Below are 25,549 nucleotides of genomic sequence, written 5' to 3' on the forward strand. Positions count from 1 at the left end.
ATACTACGTAGGGTGGCAAACAAAACTCCAAACCAAGCTTCCTGACCCTAATTCTGAAATTTGCCTTACTAACATTCAAAAGAAATCCCTGCTCAAATGCCTAACAAGTCTCTGAACGATACAGTCACAATGCAGCAAAGGTTATTAAAAAATGCCTTGATTTCCCAAGTTATTCCCAAACTGGAGCTGACAGCAGAACATCTAATTTGAATGTAAGAGTCTACATCAGGCTTGCAAAATAAGCAGTCTCTGGGCTAGGTCAGCTGGCCAAGAAATTTATTTTAGCTACCACACTGCGCAGAAGTGTTATTTGCCCTAAGACACTTCCACAAATCTGGCAAAGAATCCGGTAGACAGGAAGATGAGGGCAGTGGGAAGACCGCTCTCCCCTTCCTACTAATTGCTCTACTGTATGATGACTAGCCAGCTGATCATTTCGCTTAGATGCTGCCTGGGTGAGGATGGGCTGTTCATCACAAAGTCTCCATCTCTCATGAAACTCTTCAGATGAGAGAGCAGGGGTAGTGCACTGCAAATGGAAAACCTGGGAAAGAGGGGGCTGAAGTCACCATGGTGGGATAAAGAGGATCGAAGGGAGAGGGCGTCATGAGATAAAGGCGGCCAAGGTGTTGCAGTAACAAGAGGGCTGTCTAAGAGGGGGAAATTGTGCTACTGGAGCGCAAGGCAAAGGCTACAGAGGTGAAGATCTGCTTTGAGAGGCCACAGAAAAGCTGAGTGATGATGGGAAAATGAAGGGAAGCAGTGAGGAAATTGTCAGGTAGAGCTGACAACAGGAATCGTTTACCACGGCCCACCTCCTTGGAAGCAAATGATCGGGTATAGTGCAGCAAGCTGATGTTTGCAACAGCTCACATCCTAGCGAGACACCCCCATCGTCAGCTACTGCACTGAACCTAATGCTTTGAGAAACTGACAGGGATAAAGGTTGTTCTGAGGGAAAGATGCTTCCTGGTGCGTAGCTGTGGCACAGAATTAATAGATGGGTCTCTAAAGACAGATCTGTTAGGGCTGTGCCCAGTCAAACTCAGTAGCTTGGATCTAGGACTGCTATTACTTCTGCTCACTAAAGTCACCACCTGCATTTCAGTGCAACTTGCACATAATAGGAAAATCAGATTATCGTGTCTTGTAGCCTCTGGAGCCCCGTCAGACAAGATGGGTGTGTTTCCCCCTTGATTCCCTGATATGCGCTCACCTGACTCAAACTGGATGGCTGGACATCGACTACTCTTGGAGACAGCAAGCCAGCTGCAAGACACCTATTGTAGCTATCGTGAATGGCTTCACTTGTCAAAGGACCAGATTTCTTCAAAAATTTCAAGGTCTGAAACATCAATCAAAAACTACAGATTAAGACAGCATTATTATTCAGTCACTAAGGTTCTGGATAAGCACTACGAGAAATAACATAAATGTTCACTGAAACTGTCAGAAAGCTTGCGTCAGTAATACCCTTTAGGTTAGCCATCTCAGTAAGCATTACTATGTAGAGTCTTAAAGACGGCAGCCAAACTAACAGTTACAGTTTATAAAAAAAGTCCTGTAAAACAAAATGTCAGCCCTTGCAATGCTTAATTAAGTATTTTCTATCTTCTCTGTCAATACACAGGCCTTTCTTTTTCCCCGAACACTGACGCAAAATGCATTCTATCGAAGCCAAAACTGACACACAACTTTAAATCACACTGTGGAAGACCCTTGCTATGCTTGTTTGCGCAGAAGCTGGTTGACGTTGGAAATGTTTAGTGAGCTCAAACTTAATTCAAAATTATTTGTTACAATCTGTGCCGTGGCTCAGAAGTTATGATTTGGCCAAGTCTGGGAGAACAAAGAATTCATTGCTTCTTAAGCAGTCAAATAATTTTTCATTTTCTCCATTCCGTCCTCCTTTTTCAGGTTAATCAGGGATCCAAACCCTAACTCAAGCCTAAGCAGGCAGTTCGACTGATGGGTAATATAGAAGTAAGAGCTTTCGCCGCCTTCCACGACATTTTTGTTCTTGCTCCTACAGCAACGTTGTATTCCGTTCTAGACACTCAATCCCTGATCATGCTTCAACAGGAGACAATGGTAGTTTTACAGTCCCAAGAGTGGACCGAAAATGTTACCATTGGCATAAAAGTGGCAGGGTACAATTGCGATTCTGCGTGTGGATGGGCAGGATGAGCATAGAATGGTCTCTGACACTGAAAGCAGTGCAAGAGAAAACTTAGAAAAGGTACATCTCTTGACAGTCTCAGTAAAGATACAGTAAAAGATCACCTCCTTCTGCAAGCCGGTGCAAGTCATGTGAACGACTCCGGAGTTCAGCAAGCACGAACCATCTGCAGAAACAAGGAACGTTTGACAACATTCCATGCTCTCACAGTTATGTTAGGACCACTTTACTTTTTTTAAACAGCAATATCTGGAAAGCTATAACTGATATAACCCATCTTCTTTGTCAGATCGCAGGCAAACCTTTTTTAAAAAATTATTACTGCGTGTAGAAATTTCATCTCTAGTGCTATCGAGGTGCTGTGCTTTGAGCTTCAGTTCAAAGTCATTTCATTTTGCAACCATCACCACTTCACCGGCTACGTGACAAAAGCACCAAACCCTAAAACTCAGCAGAATGTCAGATGCATTTCACAACATTACATACCTTGCTGGTACAATGTAATCAGAGCTGGGTTTGTGGGGGGTTGGGGTTTTTTGGTTTGGTTTGGTTGTTGAGTGAAAAACAACGAACAAGAGAACCAGTAAATGGCGTTGGACCTCAATTTATGCTTCTCACTGTTAAAAGCGGTGAAATACCTACCAAAATTATAGTTGATTGGATGAAAAAACTGCTCCGGTGGTGGATAAGAAGGAGGAAGTCCCCGACTTAGACTCCGCTCACGGACCAGAATATCCAAAATGAGGTTTGGCGAAGTCATACTTATTGCAGTATCCAGTGACCACAGTGCAAAATAGGGGCAACCATGAAGGAACTCTTCTGGCCTTAAAGAAAACAAGTGCATAAGCTGAACGCCGACTTTCAAATGAATTATTTGCAGGGACGTTGAGAACAACTTAATGAAAATCTACCTTAGCGAATCTGGCATTTGAGCATGATACCAGCGATTAATGTCAAACACACCCAAATAAGTAGATGGTTTTCTCTGACCACATGTAGTCACTTGCCAACTGAAGATTGATACGCTGATGTCAGGGGATATTACTGGAAAAGACAAGACATTGTTTCTTATTTGTAGAAAATATGATACAGCTGATATTTTTAAAACACCACTTTCTACTTTGGCTTAATTCTGTTCTATCACTCCTGAAAGACACCACTTGCTAAGAATAATAAAAAAAATGATGCACGGAGTAGCAAACATCCCTGTGGTAGGTTTCTGTCATACTGCCCCTTTTTCTCATTCAAACTGTATCAGTTCTAAGCCAAATCAAATACACACTTATTAGCTAATTCGGTTTTCCATACATGAAGAGCTGACCAAGACATTTAGCTAGATGAACAGTTTAGCAAAAAAAGATGTGCTAGCAACACATACATTCCTACTTTTAGAAAGCAGACAAATACTTATTGTATACACTTGTATTGCTCAGCTGGCATTATTAATTTCCAGATCTGAGTCAATTACAAGTTTTAAGAATAGCTCCTCTCCAGCATATTCAGAATGAAAGAACACAACTAGCACACAAAAATAAATACAAAAAGAACCCAAACCAAACAAACAGGAAAGCGGAATAAAGACTGTAACATAAAACATTCACAATGCTGCACTCCAGTTCTCTCAGTAAGTGGAATGGTCTTTCTTCTCTGGGGAGAACGCATTCTCCAGCTGTAAGCAAAGTATGTGGTATATCGTTCACCCTAATGAGGCAAGGAACAAGATGACACTTTGTTTGGCAAAATGATTCTCTCTTGAATTCATCATGACCGTTTAGGGATCCTCACACACTTTACTATGTTGCATTGTGAACTTCTGTGCCGTTTCAGTTTTGTTAGCCCCTGAAACTGCCTTTGAAGATAGCAATTATTTTCATCATTCAGAAGACAGCTTCATTGCTAGCCTCAACCCACATCCAGCAGAAGCTCATGTGTGCCTAGAACTTAACTTGAACAGATTCTGGAAAAAAGCTCATTAGAAACCATCAGAAAAATTACAGGTATTTCTCCATGCCTCAAACTTCATAAAAAGGAGACAGAAAGGTAACATTCCTAAGCAAGGGAGAGAATGATCTTACTGTTCCAAGACAACAGCTGGAGGAATAGAACACTGACATGACCCCACCATACATCGCTATGGCATGTCAGCAAGCATAAAATAAAGGCTATTTTTTCCTTTAAAGGAGTCCCACATAACTTAAGCACCCAATTTTTCTTTTTAAATAAGCCCAACAAGCTAGTCTATACAGATATTTAAGACTTGCAGACTGTGGGTACAGAGCAGCATTCATCGCTTAGATTCCGAACCCATTTATTTTAGAATAGCCAAATGCGGACATCAGAACAAACCTTTGTTAATGCTATCCTCTCCGTCAGCATGGTTGGGAAATTTTTCTACAATCTGACAGCTGAGTAATTTGGTATTGCTGGCCTCCCCTCTCAGGGGAATGGCTCCATCCGTGAGATCTAAACTGTACCTTTCGTCACAGTATTCCAAACCCTGGGGAAAAAATGGAAGGAGAGAGAAAAGGTCATTTGGAGATAAAAACATACATTATACCTAAATACGAAAGAACGTATATCTCTAATATAATATGCATATTCTAGTGTAGATTTCCCACGTGCTTATTTCTGATGGCAAATAGAAACTACAGCTGACATGCAAGAGAATTAAGTGCCAAATCGTAACGGGTAAGTTTGGCTGCAAAGGCTTTGCACACTTTCAAAAGTTAGCATTTCCCTAACATTATTCATTTCTAAACATGTTCTGCAGAATGCCTTGCAACATCAAGGTTTCTTTACAAACCTAAATATATATCTACAAAGAGATATCCGAAATAGTGCAACACGTCATATGCATGCAAAGCTCTTTGCTCCATGTCTTGAGAACAGAACTGAGGTAGGTAGAGAAGTCATGGCATTACAGCAGCTAAAGCTCTTTTGAGAGGTGTTCTCTATAAGCTCACCACTAGAGTGAAAGCGCATCTCTCTCTCTAGTAGCTATAAGAACTTCTTACTGCTTAGCAATCTCCTTTCAAACCACGTAAGCTCTTACCAGCTCCTCCTCTAACCTGGTCAGAGACTAATGGGTGAAATATCCCTCAGTTCCTTCACCGAGCACACCCAACAGCAAAAGGGAAAAACAGAGAGGACGTGGGATGCACATGGGCAATGCGTTTAGGATCACGAATTCCTACGGAGTCAGCAAACTACGTTGGGATATACAGAAACTCCAGCAGGATTGTGTTGAACCTCTGATACCACCATTTTCTAAGCAAGCATTAACTGAAATACTGCCTCTCCAAATACAGCATTCCTTCAAACTGTCTACAATGCAACACATGAATGTGTGTATTGTGGACAAATAGCCGCTCTACAATTAAGAAAAAACCCAAACAAACCACCAAACAAAAAACCAACAACAACAACAAAACCCCACCAAATTAAATTTTAATTTAAAATTAGGAAACAACCCAATCAGGGTGCTCTGTTCCTCTAGAGCATCGTACGTTTGTGTCATAAAAAAAATGCACATAAAGATAAGGAGATGACATCCATATTTAGACCACGCTGAATGACTTGAAGATATTTATACCTTGTCACCAGGATAGGTAATGCATTTTAAAGAAACACCACCTTTTCCAAATGCCTAACCTTCATCTATTCAACAGCAACATTTACAGATGAGGAAGGAGCTTTCCCATATATAAGGAAAAAGGTCAACATTTAAACTTATTCAAAAAAATCAAAACGCCCCGTCCCTATTGAAACGGAGTACCACGATGCAAGAATCACCCCTATTTCATTGCATACCTATTGAGAACATGCAAGAGAAAGTATCAAAAGAGGAGGAAAGAATTGCTCGGAATTAAGATCGCTTCCCCCTCAAAAAGATTTTGGAAGAGTTTCAAGCATACTACCGAAGAGAATTATACATTATACAGATGCGTCTGCTATCTGTTACATCTCTGAGATATAATGATACCTCACCTCTATTTTAAACACAACATCATCATTGGAGCCAGTTCTAACAATTTACGTCTACTCTTTTGACCAAATCATACCACCGGTTCCTGTATTGACGTATTTTGCTGGCTTTAAGAGTAGATTTCATAGGTAACCCAGCCAAAAAGTAGAAGGAGATATCTTTAGAGCTCCTACATTTCAGGACCAACACTTAAGAGAGACACTGTAGACACAGTTCATTTGAAGTCCTGCTGACAGAGCTCAAAAGAGAAACAAGAATATATAAACCCAAAGATCAGAAAAGAATAAAGCTGCATGACCTTACTTTAAGAAAGGGAGACAGACAGAAGCTTGCAGTTTGGTTAAACAAAGCTATTCAAAGCCCTATCTTCTCTTCTGACATGCCATTAATCTGGTGTTTAAATGAAGAATAATTTTATTTGTAAAAGCTGCTTCCTCCTCAGCAACTGAATTTATACGGGCTCTCTGCAGATGAATCTAGTTGGAACACACGACGCCGCAGTATGAAATGGCGTGAGTTGTTGTCAAAAAGTATGGACAAAGGCCATGCCCAAGAAGACGCAGCCAAAGATTACGGTTTTTTAGTCACCTCTGAATTTTGATGGTAAATATTACCCCTGCCAACTTAACTGATCCTCACTTAGAGAAAACTACGATTTTCATCCTTTCACATACGTGCACGTCTTACCTCATACATGAACTGTCCTGATGCCAAGCGTTTTCGGTCACCAAATGCTAACTGCAACAGACGTAAACTCACAACATCACCTTCACTGAAAGAGGTGTACATTATGGAATTTGATTACAAAGCTGCTTTATAGTCCTCATTACCATTTTATTAGATCTAGACTGAAGTTTTCTTAATAGCGCGCTCTTGCTGAAGAGACAAACAGCACTTCCCAAGACATGATAATTGGTCACATTTGGCCGCTGAAACAGAAAGGAGGAAATTTTGACACTAACCGCTTCAGGGGCAAATGCTAACCATACCCTTTGAAAGCTTTACTGTGTTGTATGGGCTAAAAATTGTCGGAAATAGTTCTTCACAGGGAAGAGTTCTCAATCAAAACTGCTTTAAAGTCAAACTTAAAGAGATTGCCACCCTATGAACAGCTGAGCTGATCAAACAGCTTGCTGATGCTGAGAGAGAGAGAGAGAGAGAGATACCTTTCTCTCCTTCCCTCACCACCAGAGTTCCAGTCCCTCTCTTGCATATGCTGCACCCTTCCACATATCGATTTCATCCATTAGCCCAGCAGGAAGCCATTGACTTTTCTGCTGAACAGTGATCGTTCTCTGCCAGGTGAGCTGAACTGGCTCATGAAGGCTCCAGAGACTGCTAAAGTTGGCACAAGGTAATGGGCAGTACCGTCACCTCCCTCCTTTCGGGGCAGCAGGCTGTTATGGCGGCACGGTTAGTGTTCTAGGTGTGCAGCCTCAACTACTGTGTTAATACCATGGTGTGAATATCAGACAAAGCATGAAGCAGTCATCAAGCAACAAAGGAAATCACTTAAGAATGCAAGCACTAAAATACAGCCACTGTTGCTTTGCCTTCTTCCAGAAGAGAGGAACTCCTAGGTCCCTCCTTCACGTCCGTTGAATCCTGTCAAAATTGCATTGTAAGCTTAACAGCTTCCCTACCTGAGAGAATCTCCCGCACAGCTAAACAAACAAAACAAATATACAGGTATTAACTGTATGTGAACAAATATATCTATAGATATAAAAATTAATTCAGTGGCTAATAGTAAGTTTTTCTTCACCTTTCTTGTGTAGACTGAACAGCCCACAAGTAGCAACAATTGCGAGGATCATTCTCAGGCTCTTGAAAAGTAACAGCATAGACAGGAATCCTTCCTCCTTCAAGCTGAGAGTGGTGCCTACAGGTTAAATCACATTATTAACTTACTTAAGCCTTTCAACATATGCCCTAATTGCAGGAACTTCTTCTGAAAAATAATTTTTAAAATCTGTTTCGTTGAAATACACACATTTCCTGCTTTCACTGAATACTACTGATAGAACAAACCGTCGTATGGAAACCAGCTCTATCACATCCTAACTGCTTGGCATAACCCAAAGAAGCGTGCTTTCCACAATTCCTCAATCCACAGGCACAATATGGAAAACGATCCTAGTCCACTGGGGAGAAGGCGGTCCCATTTAGTCCATGTATGACTTAACAGTTATTTCAGAAGAGGATTTCTAAACCTTCCAAGACTATACTCAGAATTTCAGTCCCCGAAAAAGTTCTCTTTGAATTAACATACTTCCTTAAGCAAAAAATTGAGAGCCCTGCACCTCCAGGCATGGCCAAGTGTAAAGGCCTACTTACTCCCTCTGCAAAGTTTTCATATTCCATAGTGACAGGTAGCCGTCTGAAAAACCCACAGCGAGCTGATTGCTTCTGCTTATGTAGCACAGGGTTGATACTGCTGTTCCTGAAGGATTTTGTAATTCCAAACAGAGATGTCTCCCTTCTCCGGCCACAGTTTCTCTTCTTTGTGCAACTTCAGCAGGAATTCCAGTGACAGCTTCCAGACCTAGACACCCAACACCACGCAATAATGAATGCGTTATGCCACTGAGGTTGCATTTTAAACACTGACGTGACAAGATGTATAACCTAATTCTACCGTCCCAGGCAAAATACCCCTTTATGCAACACTGGTTTTGCCATTTCCATTTTGTACGTTTTCAAAGAACGCAACAACTCTCTGATCGGAAAGTTGTTCTCACTCGTCGTTCAAAACCAGGTAAAAGTGTAGCCTTCATAGACAAATTCTTCTTGGACTCTGTAAATCAGGAGTTTGGGCCTCATGACGAAGCTATTTGAAGTGACATCAGCTCCTGAAGCCACTGTTGTAATAGCCAAAACAGTCCATGCAATCTGAATACAGAAATCAGAGATTTCGTTCATCCAAACGCATGACTTTTGATAAGTCGGGTTGATTTTAAAAAACAAGCCTAAAATTTGCCCCAAGTCAATTAACAGAAGCAGAAGAACATTCCCAAGAAACAGGGCACCTCTGACACAACTTCCTATCAGGCAGCTGCACTGACTCAGATGGGAAAATTCCTACACCTCACTGGCAAGAATCATAGTGACATGGGGATCTTGGTGGGAGGGGGGCATTTATAACATTAGAAGGCGTATTAAGCCACTCCCATTTTTAATCACTTCAGGACTACATGATGTCAAACCGCTGCCTGTAACCAGTAGCCATGAATGTCTGCACACGAGTATCTTCAAAGCGGGATGCATATAGTTTCTTTAAAAGACACAAGATTTCTGACTTTTAAATTCAAGCTTAAAAACGGCAAGCTTACCCGATGCTTCTCTTTCATTCTGAGTGCAAGAACAATCATCCAAACAAAGGTCAACGAGAAGTAGATGACCAACATCTGTAGCCACGGCTGCCACTCCGAAGAACCATCGCAGACTCTGATGTAGGTGCCGAGTGCTCGTACTGGGTCCTCCGTGATTAGTTACAGGTTCTATGGCAGTTACCTGCAGGAAAGCGACAAGTTAATATTTAACTGAATTAACTTCAGCTGAAAAGGTCCATTCTATTATTACAGCTTACCAATTGCCACTCCCTACTTAGAAATAATTAACTCTAAGAATTAAACACAGAAAACCAGGTAGATGCAAGAAACTTCATCCTATTTAAGGGACTTAAGTTAGAAAGACAAAGCTACACCTAGTTCTCCCACAGCCCATCAGCACTGCGATACAGTCTACACCTTCTTTGCCAAACAGGTATTCGGAGAGATCATGGCTGTAAGTCAGATGAGGCAGCGGTCAAGCTGCATGGTAGACACACCATTTTCCATGGGAATGAAACATTTGTGGAAAGTGTTGAAGGGAGATAGTAGCTTAGCAAAATTTACACGAGTCCTCATTTAGAATAAAAATATCCACCAGATAAAGTCAGAAAAGGTGTAAATGCACACCAGCACTTTTAGGAATGTTAACAGAAATTTTAAAAGCCAGCCTAAAACAACGGCAAAAAGAACAGCAGCTTGTTAGAGAAAGAGCTAACTCCAGCTAAGGAAGAAGCGCACGCTGCTCTTGAACATGTGGAGCAGTCTGCACGCAGCTTTATTACAAGGGGAAGACAGACCTTTCAGCACCTGCAACACGTCCCAGGACTATACGGACTGCTCTAGCAGAGATACAAGCGCACAAAGACTCCGGCACTAAAGCTATACAACAAAAGAACAGAGGCTATGGTTTAGCCTTCTTACAAAAAGCAGCACAACAAAACCAGGAACCTTTACATCAACAGCACAGTTTGACAGGAAAGTAAAACAGAGAAGTGAGCATCACAAGGCAGTCCATTTTTTAATACATTTCCCCCGCCCCCCCACCCCACCCCCCAAGAGGTGGGGAAAAATAACCAAACCCCTAAGCCCCAAAGTTTTCTCCTCTCCCATATCAAGCACTTGCAGGGACTACACTGCCTGGAAATCTACCACAGAATTTACCTTTCATCTTGGTCACGAGAATTCTAATCTTAGAAGTACCTACAGTAATTTGGACAACTTGCGTTTCTGTCAGATTTATAGGAAAGCTAATGAAATTTCCAATCTTCAAAATACTGTACATATCTTGCTGCAGAATTAGCCAAAGGTCAAGTGTTCCTTCTAACTTCTTTTTCTTTTAAGATTTCTTTCATTGTACAACTGGCCCCAAAGGAATCTCTTCCATTTTTGCATACGGTCTTCCAAAAATGTTGCCTGGTTTTAACACTTCAGTTTTCCACGTAGAAGCTCCTGAAACTGCATATTTTTCCACCGCGCTATGCACTGGCTTTTCATATTCTCCCAGACTACTGCCAGCTCATTCTGGGAATGAAGAAAGGATGCTTTTCTCACCTCACTGAATCTGAATGCTACCCTTCTGCCTCATACAAACCAGCAAAATTTGAACCCTTCCATAGTTCCGAAACATACAACCATTAGAAACCAATTCAATATAATGAATGTTTTAAATTCAGATTTGCTTTTACTAGAATCCAGTTCAAATAATACTCCATTAACTCTTTCAGTTGTCTGCGGCATTTCACCTGTATATCCAGAGGGCAATTAGAGAGCACAGAATCACAGAACCATTAAGGCTGGAAAAGACCTGTGAGATCATCAAGTCCAACCATCAACCCAACACCACCATGCCCACTAAACCATGTCCCAAAGTGCCACGTCTACACGTTTTTTGAACACCTCCAGTGATGGTCACTCCACCACCTCCCTGCATAGCCTCTTCCAATGTTTGACCACTCTCTCAGTAACAAAATTTTTCCTAATATCCAGTCTAAACCTCCCCTGGCGCAACTTGAGGCCGTTTCCTCTCGTTCTATTGCTAGATACATGGGAGAAGAGACCAAGGGAAAAACAAAGGAAAAAAAAAGAAAAAAAAAAATTATGCCTAAATTCTTTCTCAGCTTGTGAGTTTGGGTTTTTTAACTCATTCCTTTGCTCTCTGAATGACTACACATCTACTCTTACACTAAAAGGCAGTCATACAGTCACTATAAATACCCTGTATTAATACACTAATGGCTTGACACCTTGGACCAGAGTTGCTCAAAGTTAGGGTTAACCTGTAGAACTTAGTTGTCCACTGAAGATATACCCACACGGAAAACAGTCCAGAAATTAAGGTGCTCATCAAAGCCTTAAAACAGTAACAACAAAAACTGCAGAACGTGATGTTAAGACTAGGTCTGCAGTTTAGTTTTAAAAATAATCATTACGGAAATCAGAGAAACGTTCAGGCAGATTAAAAACGCATGTTACGTAATGTATAATTTGGAAGTATGAGTTACAGAATAAATTCAAAGCATAGGCACAGTGGCCAAGGGCAAGTTTTATCTACTTGTTTTTGCTAACCCTTACTCCCACTCACAACTTAGAAGTTAACAGTCCGACTAGCAATACCTGTGGCCTGGCTATGCTGATCTAACTAAGCTAATAGCAAAAAGATAGGAAGCAAAATGAAAGCAACAGGCCAAACATGCTTGTCATCAAGAGCGTTGAGGGCATAAGAGCAGAACTTCAGGTAAGCTTTGGCTTTATTCCAAAATCCATAACCTTTATCACACAACAGCCAACTTTTCCCCCCGAGGCTTCTTCGTATTTTCTCCTGAACCATTGTCTTGCGGTATAGAAGAACTCCCCAATACAACTGGCAGGTCTAACTACATTCTATTTCAAATCACTTTGCTAGACACAGATTCGGTATGTGACGTGATCCTTCTTAACCTTTCCTTTTCCTATTCCCTGCTTACGTAGATCAAAGAAATAAAACTTAAGAAAGCTATGACCTTTTTCACAAACATAGTTTACTTGCTGATTATACGCTGATGTCAGCACACAGCTTGTCCTTCCACCTCAAACTCTAAGATTTATCAAGATGATAGGCAAACTAACACAGCGGAGCACCAACCCAACTCATATCTTTAGAAATTACCACAATACAAATGCTTACTGCTAGTAATCACGCTGTAGCACTACAAACAAACAAAACTCCCTCCAGCTGTATTCTAGGAGGTTAAACCAAATCATGTTATGGAAAGCTGAGTATCAGAAAAGTATTTATTTGTGGCAGATTCTAAGGTGAGAAAAATACAGGGAATCTGGGTTTTCTATTAACTGATGCTGATTCTTGTTTACATTAAGACAATGAGACTAGGGGACATTACGACACTTGAGTTTATGGGTTACAGAAGACAGAAAAAAATGAGTAACATCACACCAGTGCATCCCACCTACACAAACACAATATTCAATGAGCAGAGATTCAAGGACTTCAGACTGAAAGTCAATCTTTCAACAGTCTGTCAGATACCTCACTCAAGGCTCGTTTTTCCTACTTAAGTCAACACAAAAATGTGTTCTGCTCTGAAGTCAGACCTGCTTGCTAGCCTGAGATTCAAGGGAATGTGTCTCAGTCATTTACAGCACAACTGTGGAAGTTTGAGGTATTTTAAAGACATTATTTCTAACAGAAATTAACCGTTTAGGAAACGCATGCTACGGACGCTTGAAAGAGTGGGGTTTTTTCCTTTCTCACTCTGGCCAGGAAAAGGTATTTTTCAATGCCTTTTTATGGAAGCGGAGAATTAGGTAACTATGTGCTCTACAATAAAAGCAGGAAATTTGGTTTACTCTCAGTAGACTCAGAAGATAATGGTACCGTTATGCCAAAGATTTTACATCAAGGCTCTCTCGACTGCATTCTCTGAAGTGACAGTACGTTAATGCAATACAGAACAAAACACCTCCTACAAAGAGGCGCTCCAAAGCTTTTCCTGAAGCAGGATTATGCAGCACCTAACAACATAAAAGCTTCCTTTCGCCGCTTAAAAAGTACGTACCCTTCCTGGAAGAACAACTGCTTTAACCACTCTCGATATTCCAAGGTCGTACAGACAGAGAACACTTCCCGCTGCTTCTTCCAACCCAACCAGTAGTCCAGTTCTTCTCTGCCAGGAAAACTCCTTTACCACACGAACAGTGGGATGCCATTTATTTACTCCACTGAAACGATATGCAGAGCGCCGCTCTCCTGTCACAGAGTTCACCACCTCCAGTTGAGGACCACACGCCAACCATGCTAGGCCATTTCTCCCTGTAAGAGAAAAGAAAGCCGACTAAAGCAAATTTCCAACACAAGACTCAAAACATCTGAAAAAAGTCACAGTCACTGCCCCTTTCCTTCAATAAAAGGCCCTAACGGAGGAAGACCGACTTCCCTAATTCTGGTCGGTTCTCTAAAATCACCCATAGAAATCCTCAAGCAACACATCTTAACATCAACCACCTTTTTATTTTGCATTTGTACTTGTCATTCCTGCACTGAAGAATTTTGATCGTTTGGGATAAAGATTACAATATATTGATCTATAGTCTTTATACCATAGTCGGCTTGGTTTTGCTAGAAATCACCTACATACAGACGGGAATACAAGTCTTAAAGCATACTTCAAACATAACAAATCTAAGCCAATTCATTTTTAGTTTATAAATTTCACTTGACGCGTGCCTACTTTGGGCAGGGATTTGGACTTCAGCAAGAAATTGTCTTAAAACGGGCACTGCGTTAGTAAATTTAAACTTTTACACGTGCCGATCACAGAAAGAATTTAAGACATTTGCTCCACTGAACTGCTTCAAACTCGAAGGAAGTATTAACTCCGTTACTGCATTGACAGTTAGGCAGATAGATTCTACCTGGTCTTGACAGAAGCCTCGACATCCAGCTCGGCACCCAGCTCTGCTTTCAGATCACCTGGAAAGTCAACTACCTAATCTGCTTAGCCACTTCCAGCAGCTCTCGCTGCCTACTCATCTGCATCCTATTAAATACTTTGGAAATACGGCTGCAGCGCTTAACAGTGCTGCCCTCTTCCTTCTGTTTTTATTCAGACTAGAAAAGAAAAAGCAGGGGCTTTTGCCGCTGTAACATTGTGGGAGAACTATTTCTGCGTGTGATGTTATGACGGTCATAGAGCTTGAGCTGGTGCAAATAAATACGGCCCGAACCACACTATTACTTTTTGGGAAACTGCCTTGTATTTAAGCAGAAATTGAGGAGGGCTCACTGACTCAGCAGGTTTAAGTAAATTATTCTAATTTACTTAATTACATTAATCTAATTTACTTAATTACATTAATCTAATGCACAAGATCAGTGCACGTGGTTGTAATTTCAAAGTTTAACTATACTAGTGTTTTAATATTAGCATTTTCAATCGTTACAACATCCTTTTTGTTCTCTCCAAACTTGATGCATCTTAACAGCGCCAACCTGACACAGTTGATACTATGACCCTATGCTTCAGGTAACCTCCAGGCCGTAACAGCTTTATACCACCACCAAATTTAAGGGAAAATGCTCACCTCTAGAAAGCTTCCCGCACAGCACAGAATCTAGGGGTATGCCATCTTCCCCAAGTGCCTGAAGAGTCACCTCTGGAAACTGCAGCAGACTGCTCGTTGCCCGAGCCGTTAGCTCTCCCATTCTTCACTCTAAATAAAGAAAACAATGCAAAAATAGACTCATGTCAGCCATAAATAGTTTTGAGCTTGACAGAAGTTTGCCATATTTTACTCCTGCAGAAAGAGGATTTTGTGAGCGAGTTAGCCGGTGATTTAGTGAGTACCACTGGGTCATTTCTTTCCCACTTAGGCAGAAAACCTCCCCCAAATGTTTTAGGCAAAACCCCTACATTTAATCCAAAACCAAAGTTTTAGTCTCAAAAGCCACTAGCACAACAGAGACTGTCTGTATCAGAATTCTGGAGTCAGGCTTACTTCACACAAGTGCACCCTACACATTGTCTTGCAGAGGTTGTGCGGATGCTCCACAAGCTCTCCGAGAAGCACAGATCTACAGCAGAAGGTGAGAAGAAGAAAGAATTTTAGCTCTCTAGCCCAACAGCCCCCAACAGCTAAGATCCTGTATCTGATGCAGACCGTAGCCTTGATTTCCCTTTAAATGAGAAAACAAACAAAACCAACACAGATCGGAATTTGACACTTCAGCCAGTTTACCCAGCTACCTCCTATGGTTATTCTCTAACACAACTATACTGCCATTCAAGAGTTGCAGTCCCTGCCTAACGTGGCTAAGCTAGCAAAAGTTCCTAAAGCCAGTTCTGAAATTGCGCTCTTTTTTACATTGCTTGTTCTACCTGGACAGACGGATGGAGGTGCCAAGTGTCTCAGTACAGACCACACACACAGCCTTCCAGCACAGGGAGACAGGAGTTAACAAGGCATTTCCAGCGTACCACACCACTTGCCCCTCTCAGCACAAGTTCCGGAATCACAGAATCACAACAAAGAGGATTCCAATCCCTGGAACCCACGTGGCCCAACCCCCCCGCTCAAGCAGGGTCACCTAGAGCAGGCTGCCCAGCACCGTGCCCAGCACCGTGCCCCTTTTTGACATTGCTTGGTCTACCTGGGCAGACGGATAAAGGTGCCAAGTGTCTCAGTACAGAACACACACGCAGCCTTCCAGCACAGGGAGACAGGAGTTAACAAGGGATTTCCAGTGTACCACACCACTTGCCCCTCTCAGCACAAGTTCCGGAATCACAGAATCACAACAAAGAGGATTCCAATCCCTGGAACCCACGTGGCCCAACCCCCCCGCTCAAGCAGGGTCACCTAGAGCAGGCTGCCCAGCACCGTGCCCACACGGCTTTTGAATAGCTCATTCTGAAACGTACTTTTACGAGCAGCAACCTGACAAGCTGAACTGCAAAAGCATTTGCAACATGTGCAACAGGCCCCGGTTTTTGGTGACTCTCTCCTACCAATTTAAGCATTCTCTCCACCACATAAGGAAAACACTACCACACCAGCAAAGCCTTGTCACCGTTATTTCTCTAAAACCGTACCTGACAGCTTACTAGGTAGAAGAAACAAAATTAATAGATGCCTGATTAAGTTCATTTCACTGTCCTAAAAAATCAAACCCCAGGCAAATCAATGCAGGAAAACGAGTTGATGCAGTCAGTGAATGAGGAGCTGTCCTCAGCAGAACAGGATACAGTCCTGTGTGCCCAACCGCCTGTGGCAGCTGCCAGCCAGGACTGATACAACCGTCCAGACTAAGAAGGCACTTGAACTACCACGTTTAGCCATACACACCTAGTGGGGTTCAGCATTCCCCACAGAATTAAGTCCCTAACTTTCCCATAAGTTTACCAAGCATGATCAGGAAGCAATCATTAGACCTGAAAGACTGACACCACGCTTCTTTCCATTGGCAGAAGTTCCAGACCCGGAGTCACCTTCCCTCATTAAGGAAGAAGTCAAGCACTTTTGTTTAAGGTATGATGCGTGCTTCGTGCAAAAATCAAGAGACCCCCACAAAACGCGCTGGATTCCTGTAAAGCTGTGCTCTCCCCATTAAACCCAGCCCTCTTGCCGCGATCGCCGCTCTACGCAGATAGCGAATTTCCTGACGCCTCCCTTTGGCAGTTACCCATGTTGAAGCAAAGAAACGTTTCGCGAAGAGCAACTGGGAGGGGAGCAGCATACGGCCTTTCAATGAAGGTGTGCCTTGAACAATTTATTAAGCAAGTCACCATCAGACCCCGTCTTTCCCAGAGCAGCCTGTCACGCACTCCTTGGCTCTTACACACCACAGCCTCCTACTGAAATGCTTCTGTCTGGCTAAATAAGTCACGTTGAGATCGGTTGCTTTCAGAAACATGCCCCAAATTAAAAGCAGTATTACCCTTTTTTAAGAAAAAGAACAAAGAACGCGTCTGCCCCATGTTCTAGGGTGTTTATCTCATGGCTGGTTTTACAGGGAATATCTTTGGTTCTCCCTGTCAAGGACTTTGAAACGACACAAGCCTGAGCTGCTTCGACATGGCTCGGTGCATTCACTGGCATCTCTTATTTCCGTAATAATTTCTTGTAACGACAAAATGAAGACCACAAACTACAATGTAGTTAGAAGTAGACAGCATATTCTGTCAGCTGAACTCATGAGAGATTTGATATTACATTGTGGACCCCTAACCAAGGGCTACGTTATTGCCAGTTTACCCAGGCTTAAAAGCCCCTGGAAGGTCTTGTCGGGGCCTTGCTGGCAGAGAGGTGTGTGAGTAACAAATCTTAAAGATGACAAGAAGGGGAAAACATCAGACCACAGGTTAAGGTATCTGGCTACAGTGCCTGTTACTGGGAAACTCGCCTGAGCCATGGCAGCATACTGGTGCTCCCACTCCTTCCGGGCTTCCTCCAGCCGGGACTCCCTCGTTGCCCGTGTGCTCCGGATCCGCCGCTCATGCTCAGCCAGCAAAAACCGCACCTCTTCTGAACAGCTTTAACCAGGGTATCTACGTGTAAGATAGCAAACCCCGTGAGGAACGAGGACCAGCACCGTGGCAGCCACGCAGCGTGTTCACAGTTGTTCCAAATGTTCTCTGCCACCCACTTTGTAAGAAATCCACCGGTGGACCTACCTCAGCTGCATTCCCACCACACTTCCTCGATGTTACAGATTACCAAAGATGCCTCCTGATAACGTTTGGGGAAGTCAAAATCTACTTGCTATTTATGCTGAAATACGTACGTGTTTCGTCGGCTGTTGGTGGCCCTGTGCTCCCGAGCCCAGCCAGACTGGACAACACTTTCTTATTTTCAGCCTTCAGGTCTCTTATAAGCTTCTCCCCGGGACTTGCATTTACCACTGCTTTGTGGTAATATGAAAATACATAAAAGACAAAACAGAAGCCGGTACCCAGATAATCCCAGCAAACAGCAAGATTTCCTGTCAAAAATTACTCTTCTTTTTTTTTCTCTCCCCCCCCCCCGCCCCCTTCTTTTGTTCTTTTCCGTGTTCAGAAATATCCCATGTAGCGAAAAGGTCTCACGGCCACTTTGCTCCTCGGGTGGAAGCATCTGATGCCCTCTCCTGTACTGTTACCAGCAATCACAGCCTGGTTTGGTTTTGCCCCTGCCAGCCCAGGAAAAACCTTCTCTTCTCCAGCTAACCCTAACCGGCAGCAACGTAGCCATAGCTGCTGTGCCTCCAGTATGCGGGGCAATGTGGAATGGGATACCTGAAAACCAGCCCTCATCCACTGTAACTGTGGGTACGCCAGGTAGGCAGACAAATCCCCTGCAGAGACAAGTCCACCTGCCCCGGCATGGAGCTGGCTCAGGCGTGGGGAGTTTGTTGGTCTGCGTTCATCGGCACGTGAAAGCAATTCAGCTCTTTGCAGGACTGAACTGGTGCTGGAAACATTAAAACTTCTGCTCCTGATATCTCCTAACAGCCAGGCTGCTGCGGCTACGAGCTTGCAGAGCCACGATCCATCCGCTTTGGGATAAGAGACATGTAAGTGCCTGACCTCTTTTTATGGGAGCTGGAATAAGAAGGAATTAGTGCTGGAGTCCCAGAGAAAGCCTGACTGAAAGGACTGCAAAGAGAGCGGTTTTCAGTGCTGAGCCCCAGAAAGGGCAGGAGCAGAGCAAAGGGGAGGAGAGAGGGAACCCTCTCCTCCAGAAGGAGCCGACGGACTGGGAAAGTGGCCGGGGAGCGAGCGGCTCCTGGGCAGGAAGGAATAGCTCTGCGTGGCACTATCGCTGGGATCTGGGATTGGGAAACAGAGACGACAAACGCCTGGCAGCAGGGATCATCTGTATGTTCTATGTTTCAGCCATGTTTGGTCTGTGGGACCCCAAACTACAGCTTAGTTTTAGAGGTGCTGGGAGAGAAAGGGAAGGAAAGATGCTGAATTAAGTCACACCTGTGAGAGAGACCCAGAATTCTCAGGAAAAAGAGTTACCGCTGTCATACAACGTAGTTGTGAAAATATATGCCGTTCGTTAATAAGAATACAGAATAAGCTCTTCATATGCTGCCCTTGCTTACTGACAGATTCACTCTTTCTTCATCCTGAGCTGTCAATCACTTTGAACTGGTATCTTTTGTCGTTTTGCCCAGCACCTGGCTGCAATTTGCACCAAGACCAGAGAGGGAAAAATTACGGAAGTGTACCTTTCAGCATATCGTAAAGTTGACAGAGTTTCTTCATAACAGACGTCTGCTGGACTCACGTCCGCAATCTGTAAGCATATGAAAAGTATGAACTGACATTACATTTTGAAGGAGGCGTTTTGAAAGAGCTGTCAACACTACCAAAAATCAGATAAGCATTAACATGGAAAAATCAACCATTAAGGTCCTTAAACATAAAAGGAGAACCCTAGCATCTTCGCAATCTGGCTATAACTTAACTCTTTTTAACACTTTCACAAGAAATGAGACAGACAGACCGACAGACCGACAGACCGAAAGATGAGAGGATACAGGTGGCTTTTGCAAAAATTAATACTGGAGGCACTTGAATCCTGGTAACTCTGGCTTACGCTAGCATCAACGCAAAAAACCAACCTCGCAAAACCACTTTGATGGTATTTGTACAAGTAACAGTTGAAGAATCTGTCCTTAAATTTGTTCAAAACATCTTCGGTGAATTACGGGAGTTAGCATTTGAAGAAGCTCAAGTAAACTGTTTTAGGACTACCAGCATTTACAGGCAACGTTTTCACATGGGCACATTTTCTATTTGTATCCTTCCATCTTTCACTTGATAGTACTTTCTTTAACAAAAATACCTCTTCAAAGATGCTGGAGGATACAGTTAATTCACCTGAGACAAAGAAGAACCTATGGGAGCTGCATCTTATTTAGGAATGCAATATCTGGTGCGCAGCACAAACAATAATCTCAGCATTCAGGAAACAAAGTAGCTGTTTCGTAATACTGCCTAGTTTTATGTAAAGAACATGGCTTTTCTATAAAACACGTGCTTATGAGTTATCTAGCTAGATTTATCTGCATTTAGATACATTTTTACAAATATGCCAAAAACTCTTTCAGCAGAAATGGGGTTTGTATCTCTAATGGAGAGAGCGAGAGAGAGAGAGGGAGAGAGAGGGAGAGAGAGAGATATTTTGTGCCAGCCACATTTCTGCTCTGAAAACAGAAGTGCTCTCCATTTGAGTAGTGCGTTTAACAGTGGCAAGAAACTTTTGACCAGCAGAAGGGTTCTCACCTTTATGTTGCATAGAAAGCAAACAGTTAAGTTTGAAGCTACACCCACTTTCACCAACGTTCGAGCCATGCAATTCTATTTCAACAGGTAAACTAGGTTATAAATTCAAGAATCAGTTTACCATGATGGGCCCTGCTGTTTCCTCAGGACCGAGTCCCTGCATGGGATATGCAGCACCTTCTTTTCCGTAGCAACCTCGGCCAGAGCGCTAAGGGAAAATAAAGTGAAAAGATGTGAACGATATAAGCGTTAACTATCAAAATCAAATTGGGGGGCGGGGGGGGGGGGGTGTGGGAGGGGGGCACGGAGGGGGAAAGCTACCAGATTAGAAACTTCAGTATATTCATGCTTATGTACATGCTTCACTATATTTGTGCTTACGTACATGCTTCACTATATTTGTGCTTATGTACATCTCAGGCTTTATTCATTGATTAACCATGCAGCAAAGAATCCTGAATGGAGGGAAGATTTTTTTCATATCTAGAAATTTATTTTTTACTTCACAGGAAAGGATTAAAAAAAAAAAAAACCAAAAAACCTGATGACAGTTCTTAATGTGGTTAGACTTAGATTTACACGTGTTCCTGCCTTCAATCTGTCTCTTCCCAGTCCTGAGGATTTTTGCCTTTTGCTTCCTGCCAAGCCCACCAGATTTATAACTGACCGTTTGGTGATTGCTTCAGTCGAGAAAAATCTGTTAAAATATGGTATCAACACAGCAGGAACAATTACCAAATCAATTGCTCAGACATTATTAAGTAAGATACAGAAAACGATACTCTGCAGAAACTCAGAGGAAATATCTTGGGATAGTTACCGGTATTGGAACACCTTCTATGTGCAGAATTGCTTTAAATATGAGAACTGCAAAGGTGTGCCTGAAAAGAAATGACCTCCCGTCTCTCGGGATTAAGCAACAGGCAATACCGCTCATCCCCTGCACCCGCAGAAAGGGAGTATGGAAACACCCCTGGCTCCCAACCTCCCCTGGCTGCAAAGAAGACGTCTCCCTCCTCTTCCCCTTCCAGATGAGCCCAGGACTGGCCCTGCCTGCCAGGGCTGAGCAGCTTTTGGAGCTGCCTGCGCGAGCAGCCGTGGGGTGCTGAGCTCGCTCGTGCTGCCGAGATGGGTCGTGCACGTCCGGGCCAGCCGGACCCCCCTCCTCCTCAGCCGGCCCCAGCCCAGGGTTGTCCTGTGTAAGCTGCCCTGCAGACACCTCTCTGCCTCTGTCGACAGGGGACTTCAACAAAGCCTGTAGTTCTGGTATCTGTCTACCAAGGGGAAAAACTGGGGGAGCGATGGCAGGAGCAAGGCCCCTTTTCCAGAGCGGAGCCGCGAGCAGTCGTCTCCCCCGACACGGCTGCTCTGAGATGGTTCGGCCATGCGTCAGCAGCAGCACCACGGTCACCCAGCAGCCCTCCGCCTGGCCCCGGGCACACACAGCGAGGACAGCACGATTCGGGCCTTGTGACCCTCTGGGGTCATGTCTTTGCAGCTGCCCCACTGCGGCGTTCCCTTAGGCGGGCTCGGGGAGGTGCCACAGACTGCCCCACACTTGTGCCGCGCTGTATGACCTTGCTCGCTATAGGGCCGCTTGTTGTACTGAGGCCAGGAGTTCTGCGTTTCGCTAACGGGCAAGCAGCAGCTACCACAGATAAACAGTGACCGTAGGTTATTTCGGGACACCAGTGAGAGATTTTCCAAGACCACTTGTCATGTTTGGGACATAGAGGATCTTAAAGACGGAGTCCATCTGCAAACAGGCAGTGGTTTAGGACGTCTCTGCCTTTGGTGATCCTCACTCCGAGAGCAGCAGGGGTGGACAGGGTGCGAGCGCCAAAAAGGTGGGCTGGCGAGGCTGACCCTGCAGCCCAGGGTGAGGAAACCCAACATGCTCTCATCTGCTCGCTGTCCTGGAGGTGGCAATAAACAATGGTGGGTCTAGGTAAAACAGAGCCACCCTGGCTTTCGTGTCTGCAAAAACTTCCACGAGTTCATTTTATGGTGCATCTAACAGGACTAAATTCATTAAGAGGGCTAAACAGCTACACTGAACAGAGGAAACAGTGCCCGCACACTACACCTGTTTGAATCGCATGGTGACGACCACGTGAGACCGACTGCTGGTGGCAGTCGTAGCCGTTGTTCTCACCTTACTCCCTTGTTCCTCTCGATCTGCGCGTAATTACGACAAGGCACCACCTTCAAACTGTCCACATAACGACCTTGCTGCTGGTCTTCTCTAATCCTGCGCCCACCAGGTTCCTGGTTTTAGACAGCAAGTCCATTACCTGGGGAGAGATATTTATAGTCAAAATTTCTCACTAAAATAAGAAAAAATATTGTTAGACTTCGTAAGGATAGAACAAAAATTAAGAGAGAGTACGGCTGAGCATGGGGTAGTTATTCTGGCTTTACCATGTTTAGAAACTCATTCCCAGAGTGTTCCACTTTCCAGGTGAATTCCGCTTACGTTGAAAGCTTACATCTGCAGACTTAAGGTGCTTGCAAAATTCAGGATAAAGGCGGTATTTCCCTCTGCTTCTCCTATCGTCATTAGATGAGGAGTTTAAACAAGCTGATTCCATGAGCTGCGAAAACTAATGAAGTTTGTTTTCCTGAGCATTCATTTTTTTCCGATCTCTGCTGCCCGCTGCATCAAATTGGTCTGAAATTGGCCACATGGCTCAAAACCAATGAGGAGGAAGGTACAGGGCAAAGTAGTTCACAAACAAGTGGCAAATTGTATAAACCTTAGAAGAAAAGCTAAACGTTCAACCCTCTGAGACATATACCATCTCCCAAATCCCCGCCCGGCTTAAGAGAAACAGATTACCCATTTTCAGTTAGGAATGAGTCCTGTGTCTGCCAACATAAGAGGCGAACAAGAAGAGGAGCATGGGGAAAGAAAGTAAATAAAAATGCTGACTTTCTTCTTAACCCTTTTTTTCTTCAAAAAGGAGCAAAATACAGAAGGGAGAAAAATAATAAAAAATAAAGAAGCGCTGGGTGCATGGGGGATTTCTCCTCAAAACTTGCACACCGGGTTAAAATCATGACAGGTATTCAAAACAGTTAACAAAGTTAGTTACGCCTACTGGTGCTACCCCTTAATTAACTATTGGTTAATAGTTTTCTTCATCTTATAGTTACAGTTCTCTTTTAATTCACCACATATGCTCAGAGAGTAGGGGGCTTAATTGGGTTGGGGCTTTTCTAGCTAGGAGGTGTGTTCCTTAGCATTAGAATGAGATTATAATGAGACGAGTTAACTCTAGGGCACTATTTTGGCAGTCCATTCTATTTTTCTAAGATATGTCCTTGTGCTAATCGTTATTGCTAGTTAGCAGAGAGTCAGTGAAGACAGTCTTTATCTCTAATGTGTCTAAGTGCCAGGCGCAGTTGTTACGAAGCATCTTCTTTACATTGTTCTAATTCTTCTTACTTGCTTTTAATACTTATTTTTCAAGAAGTCCTGTAACATTCTCCCCTTTTCTGTCCCCTAAGCAAATTCTTTGGCTTTTAAAAGTGGTTTGTTATGTTTCATCATTATTTTTAGTGTCCACACTTGTCCAGTAAGTTCCTTGAGTTTACACCAAAGGGTAAGATTTACTATTGTTAATGTTGTCACAGCTATTAGTAACACCAATATCGGGTGGGTCATTATGTTTAAGATTTTGGTAGCTGACGGGGAATAACCCCTAAACACATCCCATCTGCATCATGATGGACAGTAATTAAAGTCTTTATTCCACTTTCTTCAACTTGTTTTAACAAACTTTTAAAATTTTCATGATGCAATAGTTTTCTTATTAGAGTGAGATTCATTCCAATAGGGGTAGGCTTTTAAAATCAAAAGAATTTGCTTAGGGGAAAGAAAAGAGGGGAATGTTACAGGACGTCTTGAAAAACAAGGGTTAAAAGCAAGTACGAAGAATGTAAAGAAGATGCTTCATAACAACTGCACCTGGCATTTAGACATATTAGAGATAAAGACTGTCTTCTCTAACTCTCTGCTAACTAGCAATAACGATTAGCACAAGGACGAATCGTAGAAAAATAGAATGGACTGCCAAAATAGTGCCCCAGAGTTAACCTGTCTCATTATAATCTCATTCTAATGCTAAGGAACACACCTCCTAGCTAGAAAAGCCCCAACCCATTTAAGGCCCCTACTCTCTGTGCATGCGTGGCAAATTAAAAGAGAACTGTAACTTTAAGATGAAGTAAGAAAAGTATTAACCAAGAGTTAATTAAGGGGTAGAACCAGGAGGCGTAACTAACTTTGTTAACCGTTTTAAATACCTGTCATGATTTTAACCCGGTGTGCATGTTAGGAGGAGAAATCCCCCTTGCACCCGGCGCCACCATAAACATGCCTGTTTATAACTCTGTGTGAGTTGTGAAGTTTGTTTCCGCGTGTCACTGCCCACTCGAAGGCCCTCGCACAGCACCGTTGTCTTCGCCAGGACGCGTATCCCAGCGACCAGGGTGAGTCTCCGTCCCCGTCCTCAGGGATACCTGAATTCCGTTGCTATAATCTGGTTCCAGTCACAGCGATTTCCCCCCTTTTGAGACTTATGGATATGTCCTCTAGCAGAGGACAAGGTTTTCAGTGCGATTTCTGTATTTGATACCCAAGGGAATTTGTTCCCTCTGCGAGGGTTTCTGTGCAGGCACGTGCATGAAACACGGGTGTTTCTCTGTGCCCTAACTGGGACTGGTGACAGCCGGGTGGGTGGGAACGTGTGCAGTCAGGGAAGGAACTTCACTCTGTTCACAA

At 43.3% G+C, this 25,549-nt stretch overlaps 1 pseudogene; it reads right to left on the bottom strand.

Moving 5' to 3' along the window:
* Positions 1–25,549, bottom strand: part of LOC132321601 (ATPase family AAA domain-containing protein 2-like) — a 240,395-nt pseudogene that overhangs the window by 121,895 nt on the left and 92,951 nt on the right.

Source organism: Gavia stellata, unplaced genomic scaffold, assembly GCF_030936135.1.
Source record: "Gavia stellata isolate bGavSte3 unplaced genomic scaffold, bGavSte3.hap2 HAP2_SCAFFOLD_52, whole genome shotgun sequence".
Taxonomy (NCBI): Eukaryota; Metazoa; Chordata; class Aves; order Gaviiformes; family Gaviidae; genus Gavia; species Gavia stellata.